This window comes from Globicephala melas, chromosome 17 (genome assembly GCF_963455315.2).
Source record: "Globicephala melas chromosome 17, mGloMel1.2, whole genome shotgun sequence".
Classification (NCBI taxonomy): Eukaryota; Metazoa; Chordata; class Mammalia; order Artiodactyla; family Delphinidae; genus Globicephala; species Globicephala melas.
In genome coordinates, this window is record NC_083330.1 from 60,855,430 (window position 1) to 60,868,367 (window position 12,938).

The window sequence follows — 12,938 nt, forward strand, 5'->3', positions numbered from 1 at the left end:
GATTAATTAAAATATGTCAGCTATGTTGGTGGCAAAGCCATCTTGTTTAAAATCTTCAAGAAGTAATATACAAAGCAGGATTACAACTGTTCAATCTTTAGCATGACATGCATAAAATCAATATTTCAAGCTCTTTTGGGAGTTACAGCCCAACATGTTGCTTATGAATCGTCATAATGACCTCACCCAGCCCCTCCTGTCCAGTGGGAAATAGGATTACCCAGCATTCAAGGAATGACTGAAAGACTAGGCAGTTCCTAGGAATTGTGGATAGGCTGATGGTTTTCTAGAAGACAAATGTCAGATGTACAAGTTTCCTAGATGCCATGCCATAATCAGTCCCAGCCGCTCCAAACTCAGAGAGCCAAACTCAGTCACTGGAAAGGCTTTGAGGGCAGCAGAGCAGGGGTATAATCAAAGCCCATCCCGAAAGACTTCTCACTGTCCAAGAGTTCACAATAGCAGGACTTCTATATATTCCAGAAAGAAAGGGACCTCAAAATTTCTTTGGAGAGCTTTGTTTTTTGAGACCTTATCTTGTATCTCACTGAATGAAAGAAGTTCTTTTCTTGTTGATTGATCTCTCTGGGCTTATCATCAATGTTTTAATTTCTATATTTTTTAACTTTGTGAAAAACTGAGGTTCTCCCTTGCAGTTTGGATGATCTAAGATTTCTACCATTTCTTGCACTGTGTTTTGAAACTTCAGCTCTCCTTGAGGATGCTTTAAGGATAATCTAAGGAAGATGTGGTTGGATTTACCAGCACAATGTTTTTTAGCTGGGATGATTTTGCTCCCCAACAGATGTTTGGTAACATCTGAGGACATTTTTGATCCTGACAGCTGGGGAGCCGCTACTGGCATCTAATGGATAGAGACCAGGGTTACTTCTAAACATCCTACAATGCACAACACAGCCCTCACAACAAGGAATTATCCAGCCCAAGTTGCCAATGACACCACTGTGAAGAAGCCTTGCACTAGCATAATGGCAAAAGCTTAAGTTTAATCAGTGGAAACAGCTCAAGTTTAACCACAGATTAAATACTCTTTCCTACCATGTTTCAGGAGGCAAAGAAAATGGCAGGGCAATGATTCCAACGTTGACTAATAAGAGATCTCTGAAAAAAGATGTTGCACAAACCACTTTGGTGACAAGATAGGCAAGCCAGAAAAAATACGTGTGGCCTTATGGCTGGCCATTAGAACACAATTTGGAACAGTAAACTCCAGGGATAACTGGAAAAAAGAATTGATAACCAAAGAGATTTCCCTCTTGTGACATATTTTAGCTGACTTAAGGACCCTCAAAGTGTTAATTTCCAGAGAAACTGAAAGAGGAATTAAGATAAAACATCATCCGTGAGTTGTTCTTAAGCCACAGTTGAAGAGAGTTCATGAGATATATTTTTCATTCATGTTCTGTCTCTCCCCTATGTGAGAAACATGGCAGGCACAATTGGCGCCTATATTATCCTTTGACCAATACTTTATCCCAGTTACCTTAGCAACTGTCAATATTTGTCTGGTATGTCACAGCCCCAAGTTGGCTGATGTCTGAGTCAACATTTACTTTTAAAGTTTAGGGAAGAGCGACACCCAGTGGTCTAAATGAACTGAGCTGCAGAAAACCACCTCCTGCTTCATTTTACTTTCACTTGAGAATGTTTATTCACCTTTCAATCTGATCTTCTGTTAATGATCAGCAATACCCACAGTTAAAATTATGAAAACAGAGAAGAACAAGGGTTGGAACGCCTACTTTTTCTGTAAATGAGCAAACAGCAAACATTTTAAGATTTGTGGGCCATATGGTCTCTTGCAACTTCTCAACTCTGCCATTATAGCACGAAAGCAGCATTAGACAATAGATAAACAAATGAGCATATCTGTATTGCAATAAAATTTTATTTACAAAAGGAAGCAGCAGACCAGATGTATCCCACAGGCAATAGCTTGCCAACCTCTGCAAAAGAAAATAGAATCTATACGCTCTTTCAAGCTACACATGCAAATGCCCCTTCATTCTCCCGAATTTCCAGAGACCTGGAAGAATCGACATTCAGTCAATAAAATTTATATAACAACTATGTATTGTGTGTGTACTATGTTCCAGGTGCTGTTCTAAATACCAGCGTAACAACAAGGTACAAGACAGTTAAAAATCCCTGCCATATAGAGCTTATATTTACAGTCAGTAATATAGCATATAAATAAAGTGTCCTATGAGCCAAACAATAATAAGCGCTATGTGAACATTTCAAAGTGGGAACCAGGACAGGAAATATTGAGTCAAGGAAATGTTACAGGTTGAACTGTGTTCCCCAGAAAGATATGTTGAAGTCCTAATCTGGTCCTTGTGAATGTGATCTTATTTGGAAATAGGGTCTTTGTAGATATAACCAAGTTAAGATGAAGTCATTAGGGTGAGTCCTAATCCAACATGACTGATGTCCTTGTAAGAGGGGGAAATGCCACGTGAAGAAAGAGACACACCGGGAGGCCCCCAAATGCAACAGAGGAAGAGGTTGGAATGAGGCAGCTGCAAACTAAAGAATGCTAAGGATTGCTGGCCACAACCAGAGCTAAGAAGAAGCAAGAAAGGATTCTACCCAGACTTTCAGAGGGAGCATGACCCTGAAGACAACTTGATGTCAGACATCTAGGCTCCAGAACTGTGATAGAGTAAACTTCTATTGTTTTCAGCCACACAGCTTGTAGTCCGTTGTTCCAGCAGCCTTAAGAAACTAATACAAGAAGGAAGGGAATTGCCTTTGGAGAAAGGATGGTAAGGAAAACTTCAAAGAGAAGGTGAAGGAGGGGGGGACAGTGAAAGTAATCCAAGTAGTGGAAACAGCAAGTGTTAAAACCCTGGGGCACATAAAGCAACTATACTCCAGTAAAAATTGATTAAAAAAAAAAAAAAAGAAAGACCCTGGGGCAGGAGAGATCACAAGGGTGCCCGTGCACCTGGGGCACAGTGAACAATGGGAAGAAAAGGAGGTGAGAACATCAGAAAGGTAAATGGAGCAGGTTGACGGCAGGCCTGTGGTCACTGCATGGAATTTGGATTTTATATTGAGTGGGATATGATATTAAAGGACTTTGAACAGAAGAGTGACATATAATGTGACTTATTTGTGAAAAGGATTGCTTTGACTATATTGAGAATATAGCCTATAGAAGCAAAGATGGAAGTAGGAAGGTCTGTGATGAGGCTACTGCAATCATCCAGGTGAGAGATACCTGTGGAAATGGTGGGGATGGTGAGAAGTATAAAACTTGTTGTTAGAACAAACAGGATCTGATGACATACTGGAGGTAAGAGCAACTGAAGGTCAAAGATAACATCAAGGTGTTTGCTTCCTACAAACTGTAGTTGGTACTTATGATGGAGAGGACTGGAATAAGAGCAAAATTTTGATGTGGGAGATGTCAAGTTTTCACTTTTGAATATGTTATGATTGGGATGCTATTAGACAGATAGTTGGATATATGAGTCTGTACTTCAAGGGAAAATTTTAGGATAAAGCTTTAAAGGTAGGTATAATTAGTAAATGAATGGTATTTAAAGTCATGAGACCAGAGATTAACAAGGGAATGAATACAGCTGGGGTAGAGAAGAAGAGAATTCAATTGATTGAGCCCTCAGGCACTGCAACCCTCACTACTTGGGGACATGAAGAGGAACAAGGTGAAAAAACTGAGAAGCTGCTAGAAAGATAATAGGAGAACCAGAATGTGAGATCCCAGAAGACAAGTGAAGAAAGAAAGATGTGATAAGATGTGTTAAATACTAGTAACTCCAGTACGATGAGCACTGAGAACTCATTTAGCTGGATTTCGTTGGATTTATCAATGTGGAGATCATAACCAATGTGAACATATAATTTATCATCCAAACCAAGACACTTTGAGAGCGAAAAATCACTCCTGGAGAACAGGCAGAGGCCTGGACTATCTGTACAGAGATGTGCCGTCATCCTAGTCGCGGTAATATTGACAAGAGCAGTTTCATGGGTGTGATGGGTGATTGCCTGAATGGTTTGGGTTCAACAGAGAATGGGTGGATATGAATTAGAGAGAGTGACTCCAGATAACATTTCAAGGCATTTGCAATAAAAGGAAATAAAGAGAATGATATAGGGTAAAGAGGCTTTTTCTTTGGTTTAATATGGTGGGTGTTATAGAATTTTTGTGTGGTGATGGAAATGATCTAGGGGAAAAAAAATTGTCTTAGTCAAGGGGTGGAGAGAAGAGAATTGCTGGAGCCATGGGTTCTAAGGCACAAACAGAAAAATTGGTGTTAGATATGCATATAGGTATTTTTTCCATAATAACAGGAGGCAAGGCAGAGAAAATAAGCACAGATTCAGGTAGATGGATAGATGGTATGATGGGATCTTGTAGAACTTCTCTCATTACTTAAACTTTCTTATCCTAATGAGTGTGAGGAGGGGGGAAGAAGGAAGAGGAGGAGATGGACATATAGTCGATGGAGTTGGATAATATAACAGGACCTGTGGACAGCACCAACACTGGCTGGATTGGAGAGGGCGTTGAGGCTGTGGTGGACTCCATGAATGACGTGTGGGAAAGCGCTGATTCCCTGAGGAAAATCTGAAATTGAAGTAATATTAAGTGAACGTGGAATGTTGGCACAAGCTCAATAGACCATAGGTTCTGGTTCCAGCTTTTCCATTTATCGTCTGTGCTACTTTGAAGAAGTTCCTTAATGTCTTTGGGTCGCTGTACCTTCACACACAAAATGCAGATCATAATACCTACCTCACCATCTGTCCATGAGGACTGAATGAGACAGTGTGTGTAAACACAAGAAATAGTATTTTCAGTTAGGTCTTTTGAATTTGAAAGATCGCCTAATTCTGTTGCTTCATAATGATAATAATAAATTAGGCGATCTTTTTGGGGGGGAGTAAAGTATTCTGCTATTAATAAAGAAATCACCAACAATATATCTAAGAATCATTGAAAAATATCATTAACTTGTGAAGTCCACCATGATTTATAATGTACTTACACATACGTTGCTTCATTAGATTCCCAGTAGGTGATCTTTTAGATTCGAGAGACCTTACTGAAAGCAGTATTTGATGTTATGATAATAACATCAATATGTGATTATTTCATAATCAAATTATGAAATTGTTATCATAACTATTATTATTATATTATTGTTATATTTCCAAAATATTAGGTCACTATCTATAGACTGAGTCTTTGACCTCAAATTCCAGTTAGTATCAGATAAATGTGTGAGAAAAGTTCATAAAACGTTTCCATTCTGTAGGAAAGCTGAATTTTTAAGTAAACATAGAATATAAGTTTTTATTATTCTGAGGCCAGTGTGAGGAAAATGACTGACATTTCTAACAAGATGTGTTCACATTTACGCCCGAGGGCTAAAGTATATGACCTCTAAGAGTCCTTCCAACTCTAAGCTTCTGTATTGACATCTACTCAGATTTCTTCAGATCAATGGCTTATCAGTTCTGCACAAATTACTCCCTGGATCCAGCACTGCTGTAACTCAAAGTCACCAGATCCTTCTTGTGTGCAAATACAAATTAAGTGACCTTTACATCTATAAATCAAAGTTTTTGTTCTTGACCTCTACATCTGCTGAATCCCTCACGTTCCCCCCAAATCCCCCCCTTAAGCATTTTGAGAATCCTATGAAGTAGAGGTTCATATATCCTCACATCCAGGCTGTTAACTACTGACACCATGTGCAAATCCTCTATAGTCTTTGTGTCTGTTTCATTTTCCTAAGTCTATACTTGTCCATAAAATTGCTTGGGGTAGGTTTTCCATTGTCATTGTCAACCTCCCTCCTAAGAAGGCCAACATAACATCCAAGGGAACTGTCTTCGGAAGTTTCCAAAGCTGGCCAGCTGGGAAGTGTCAGAGGTGCTGAGTTCTAAGCAGAGGCAGAGAGAGAGGGGCCAAAATTGTAATCCCTTGACTCATTCATTCATTTGTTCAACATTAATTGAGCACCTACTGTATACAGTAACAGAGCTTAGAGGTTAAGAGTGAGAACTTTGGTGTTAGACATACATGGGTTCAAATCCTACTCTGCCACTTACAAGCTTTGTGATCTTCGTCAAGTTCCTTATTCTCTCTGAGCCTCAGTTTACTCCTCTGAAAGAAGACTCATGATGGACCTCTCTCATGGGTTGCAGTGAGAATTAAATGAGGCAATACATGTCATGTTGAAACCTGGATCAAATATAGCAGCTTTTATCCTCACTTAGGTTCCAGCCTTTGGTTTGGCCCTGGGGACGCAAATTTGCATTACATCCGCTGCAGTTGATTGCTTTAAGCACACCCAGTAGACCACTCAGATCAAAACAACCACGGAGGTCTGTGGGGAGATTTGAGAATCACTCTGGGCCAAGGTCTTTCCCGTTTGCCTTAAACCATTTCACACACTGTCTTCCAAAAGTCTTTGTCTTATTTGGCTTCATCCTTTGGCCTCTTCTCTTTGCCTAGGACACTCTCTGAGAATGGTGAAAATTTTTAATCCTCTCTTTTGTTCTTTTATTGTTAGTATTTCCAAAATCCAGTTTGAGTGTTCCCGAATCTGTCTCCCCATTGCTTTCACCCTGTTTCCCAACAAAAACAGCTCCTGCCTGAACTACTTCAAAAGCTTTCTAATGATCTTCCCATTTCCTCTCTAACCTTGCTCTACGTTTTCATAACAAAGCAATTGAATAATCCATTCCTCTGTCCATGCATCAGCTTCCCATGGTATTTTTAACAGAATCCAAACTAATTACCATAGGGTGGAGAAGATAACTTGCTTTCTACTGAAATCCATTCTCTCCTCCATAGCAACCGAGTTATAGCAGAGAAGCAGCTCCCAAGCCAGGGATGCCATCCTCCTTGTACTGAGGCAGGAGATCGGTGGGCCCCCTGAGACAAACAGTTGGAATTTGTTCTCTGCGGACTGACATTCCAAGATGAAAATAGCAGGACGATCGAGAGAGGAGGCTGGGCCCTGCTCAAATAGAAGATAAGAGACCACGTATTTTTCATTCTCGAAGTCAGGAGACCTCCCCGACTACACATGCACAGAAAAGCTCTTTGGAGATCAAAAAGGGAGGAGGTACCATCCCATAGTAAGTGATGCTAGCTACCCATAGGCCTCTTTGGCTAAGAGATGCACACGCACACATGGGAGGATCCTGAGATATACCAAATACGGACTCTGAACCAGGCAAATCAAAATGATTGGCCAAAGGAGACCCAGAAGAAATGCCCCATAAAAGTGATGCAAACTTTCACGAGGGGACGACTCACTCACTCGGAGCCTCCCATGGGTCTATCCACATGTACTGTACCTGCTTTCCTCCTAATAAACACTTTACTTGCTTCACTACTTTCCATCTTTGTGGGAATTCTTTTTCTGCAAAGCCGAAGAACCAGGGCCTTGTCACTGACCAGTGGTCTAGTGGCTAGGATTTGATGCTCTCACTGCCACGACCTGACCTGCAGATATTGTAGTATCTGCATCTTAGAATATCCAGCCTATTTGTTGAATACCACCTCCATTCTGTTCTTTGAGCTGGCAGAAAATGGCCACTAGGGGGCATCACAGTTACGTATACTTTATACAATTTGAAGTGATTAACTTTAGGGCAAAGCTAGTTTTGAAAACAAAAAGCTCTTTATGCCTCATATTTGTTTAGCTCTGCATGATTTTTCAAAGAAAATTAACGTGTAAACTTCCTACTCCTTATTTCTATTCTTCATACCACTCAGAAATCCTTCCACAAATGGTCATATTTGGAATATTTGCTAAGAAAACTCAACTCCCCACTTTCCCTCTACCCCCAGCAAATTCTTCATTAAACAAACACTATTTCCAAATCTCCAACTATGCGTAAACCACTTTGACAGAAAATATAGAAGACAGAAAACCTTCAACCAACAGTTACTAGGAGTCAGGCATTGTACTGGAGTGTACACAGGCACAGGAAAGTAGGAGGTGGTATATACTACTTATTGTTAGTATTTTATAACCTAAGTTTTTGATAACTAACTTCTTACATTTTAAAGAGGCAACATAACAGAAGAATAAATATGAAAATAAAGCAGCAAAGAAGGAACTTGGAAACTGGTTTGAGCCCCTAGAGTTAGCTAGGCTTAAGAGAGAAGAAAGCCAATTTAGGAAGAGCTTATATAAAGAAATTTTTTTTAATTCTCAGACTACAGCAGAGAGAAAATGAGAGATCAATAAAAGAAATTTTTGGATATTAACAAATAGATGAAAATTAAATAACACATGCTTTTTAAAATATTTTATTTTATTTAGTTTTGGCTGTGTTGGGTCTTCGTTGCAGTGCGCAGGCTTCTCATTTTGGTGGCTTCTCTTGTTGCGGAGCACAGGCTCTAGGCGTGTGGTCTTCAGTAACTGTGGCTCACAGGCTTAGTTAGTCTGCAACACGTGGGATCTTCCCGGACCAGGGCTCAAACCCGTGTCCCCTGCATTGGCAGGCAGATTCTTAACCACTGCGCCACCAGGGAAGCCCCAAACAACACATTTTTAAATATCCAGTGGGTCAAAAAAGAAACCACAAGGGAAATCAGAAAAATACTTCAAGATGAACGAAAATGAAGACACAACATAGCAAAAATTGTGGGATGCACTAAAACAATGCCTAGAGGAAAATGTCCAGCTGTAAATGCCTACATTAAAAGAAAACAACAACAACTCATATCAAAACCCTAAATTTTACCTTAAGACACTGGAGAAAGAACTGCAGACAAAACTCAAATCAAGCAGAAAAAAAACCAATGAAGAGTAGAGTATAAATAATGAAATACAGAATAGATATAAGGGAATACAAATGACTGAAACTGACTCAAGAATAAATAGAAACCATTAACAGACTTACAACAAATAAAGATATTAAATTATTAATTAAAGGAGAAAAATCTACATTCAAAGAAAAGCTCAGGCCCAGATGACTTCACTGGGAAATTCTGTAAAACATTCAAAGAAAAATTAACACCAATTTCAAGGAATCTCCAAAAATCTCCTAGAATTAATGAGTTCAGTAAAGTTCTAGGATATAACATAAACATACAAAAATCAATTTCATTTCTATGTGCTAGCAAAGAATACATGGAAACCAAAACTAAAAATGCAATGCTATTTACAATCTCTAGGAGAAAAAAATAAATACTAAGGTGTGAATCTAACAAAACACGTATAGAATCTATGTTATAAAATAAATGAAGGGACATATCATGTTCATGGATTGAAAGACTCAGCATAGTGAAGGTGTCAGTTCTCCCCAAACTGATACAAAGGCTTAATGTATTTGCTATCAAAATCCTAGCAAGATTTTTTTGTAGATATAGTCAACAGTACTCTAAAAGTTATATAGGGAGGCAAAGGAAATAGAGTAGCTAAAACAGTTTTTGAAAAACCAGAACATTATCAAGACTGTGTAGTACTGGCAGAGGAATAGACATATAAAAGTGATTTTTCACAAAGGTACAAAAGCAATTTAATGGGGGAAAGATAACCTTTTTAACAATGGCACTGAACCAAGTGGACATCAGTGGACAAAAAATAACCCCCAACCCAAATCTCACACCTTACAAAAAAATTAACTCAAAACAGACCACAAACTAAGATGTAAATATAAAACTACAAAATTTTTCAAAAACTATAGGAGAACATCTTCAAGATCTAAGGCTAGACAAAGAGTTCTTAAACGTGACACTAAAAGCATGACCCACAAAAGGAAAAACCAATAAATTGGATCTTTTCAAAATTACAGACAATTTGCTCTGCAAAAGATCCTGACAAGAGGATAAAAAGACAAGCTATAGAGTGGGTAAAATGTTAACAAACCACAAATCTGACAAAGAACTATTATCTGGAATATATAAAGAATTCTAAAAACTCAACGTTAAAAAGCCAACAATTCAATTAGAAATTAGGCAAGAGATATGAAGAGATTTTTCACCAAAGAGAGCACACAGTTGGAAAATTAAGCACATGAAAAGATAGTCAACAACATTAACCCTAAGGGAAATTTAAATTAAAACCTTAATGGGATATTGCTACACACCTATCAGAATCACTCATAAAAAGTAGTGACAACACCAAATGCTGAAAAGATGTGGAGAAATGATCACTTGTACGTTGCTGGTAGAAATGTGATATGGTACCGTAACTCTGTAAAATAAGGCGGAAATTTTTCTTAACAATTAAATAGGTAACAACCATACAACTCAGTAATTGCATTCCTATTCATTTATCCCAGAGTAATGAAAACATGCTCGTATAGAAACCTGCACACAAATGTTTACAGATGCTTTATACATAACAGAAACTGGAAACAACCAAGATGTCCTTTAACAAGTGCATGGTTAACACGCTCTGGTACATCCACACCATATATGATAAGCAGAATAATGGGCTCTCAAACACATCCATGCCCTAACTCCACAACAATATATGAATATGACAAGTGACTCTGCAGGTGTGGTTAAGGGTATGGGCTAATAGCCATGAAAGCATGTTCAACATCACTAGCCAGCAGGAAATGCAACTTAAAACCACATGAGATAGTCTTTTAATTTTAGAATGGCTAAAATTAAAAACTTATAGCACAAAATGATGATAATGTGGAGGAACTGGAATGCTCATTCATCATCTCTAGTTAGCATGAAATTGTACAACCACTTTGGAAAAGATTTTAGTAGGTTTTTGTTTTTTGCGGTACGCGGGCCTCTCACTGTTGCGGCCTTTCCCGTTGTGGAGTACAGGCTCCGGACGCACAGGCTCAGCGGCCATGGCTCACGGGCCCAGCCGCTCCGCGGCATGTGGGATCTTCCCAGACCGGGGCACGAACCCGCATCCCCTGCATCGGCAGGCATCGGCAGGCAGACTCTCAACCACTGCGCCACCAGGGAAGCCCTAGTAGGTTTTTTAAAAAAATAAACATACTCTTTCCTTATGATATGGCAACTCCACTTCTAGGTATCTAACCAAGATAAATAAAAACCTGTGTCCACAAAAAGGCTTGCATAAGAATTTCACTGCAGCCATATCTATAAGAGCCAAGCCTGGAAAGAATCCTAATATCTAGCAACAAGTAAATGAATAAATAAATTATGATTTATTTTTTCAATGGAATACTACTAAAAAATAATGAATTACTAGGGTGATGTAACTGCTAGGATGATGTTACTGTGGTGGTGGACACACAACTCTCTGTACTTTTTAAAACTCATAAGACTAGACCAACAAAGAGTGAATTTTACCATTCGCAAAATGTAAACACTCAACCAGGACAGCAGGGAGAAAGATTAAATGTAGACTATAACAAATGAATCTAAATTTATTACAAATTAATGACACAACCCAACTGGAGGGGATGGGGAAGAAATAAGCTGGCCTAAATATCTTTGTAAAAAAGTGTTTGGGGCTGGGAGGAATCACTTCTTGACACACCTGTAGAAAAAGAAAATGTTTTGACTATATACAGTACGGTTAAAGATAAAAACTGTATGCAAACTCTGTACTCTAGTTGAAAATTTTGTCTCTTACAGGGGTATGGATAACTATTCTGAAATGACTTTACACATAGACTAGGATTGAACAATTTAGTAAATAAACTGTAGATTATGAGAACCAGGTTTCTCACTGTCAGAGAAAGAAGTTGCAAATTAACAAAGGGGAGATGTTAGAATGAACCCTGTGAGACTGCTGGATTGGAGTCAGAGACACCAATATGACCTCATGCTTCTTCTAATCTGTGTGTATATTAGACTCTGCATTTCTACCTATATTTATGTAAATACAGACTGATAGATACAGTAATAAATATAGTGATATGTGTATACATGGATTAGTAGAAATACATATATTTCCTAGATGTTAACATAAGGAGAAGCTGGATGTAATGTTTTGGCCAATTTTCAGTAAGTCTGAATTATTTCAAAATTTAAAAAATTTTAATAAATTATGTAAACTTTAAGTTATATTAGACTCACAGACATAGAGAATAAACTTGTGGTTGCTAAGGAGGAGGAGAGATGGGGGAGGGATCGAGTGGGAGTTTGGGGTTAACAGATGCAAACTCATATATAGAATGGATATACAACAAGGTCCTACTGTATAGCACAAGGAACTATATTCAATATCCTGTGATAAACCATAATGGAAAAGAATATTAAAAAAGAATATATATATATATATGTTAACTGAAACACTTTGCTATAGAGCAGAAGCTAACACAACATTGTAAATCAACTATACTTCAATTTAAAAAATTGTTATCTTAAAGACAGGAAAAGAATAATAATGAACTACTGACAGATGCAAAACTATGGATGGATCTCAGAAAAATTATGCTAAGCAAAAGAAACTAGACCTAAGAGTATATAACGTATGATTCTATTTACATCAACTCTTGAAAACAGGCAAAAGTAATGGTAATAGAAATTTTATCAGTGAGTGCCCCTGGATAGGGAGGAAATGACTGCAGAAGAATATAAGAGAACTTTCTGGGCTGGTAGAAATATCCCGTATCTTAACTGACGTTATGCCTACATGGATGTTTACATTTCTAAAATCTCATCAAACTGCATTTTAAAGGTGCATTTATTGTATGTAAATTATACCCCAGTTAAGTTGCTTTTTAAAAAAGATTATAGAGTAGAAAAATGAAAACATTTATAAAATATATAAATGTTTTATAAACATTTATAAAATACACAAATGTTTTATAAACATTTATAAAATATATGAGACATAAATAAAATAACACTAATTTGATCAAGGAAAAGACCCAAGAACAAGCTCAGGTCTGTTTAAAGCTTTGAAAATAAGCATATACTCCAGGTTGACACTAAACTTCTGAGCACTAAGACTGGGAAATGTTCTAAC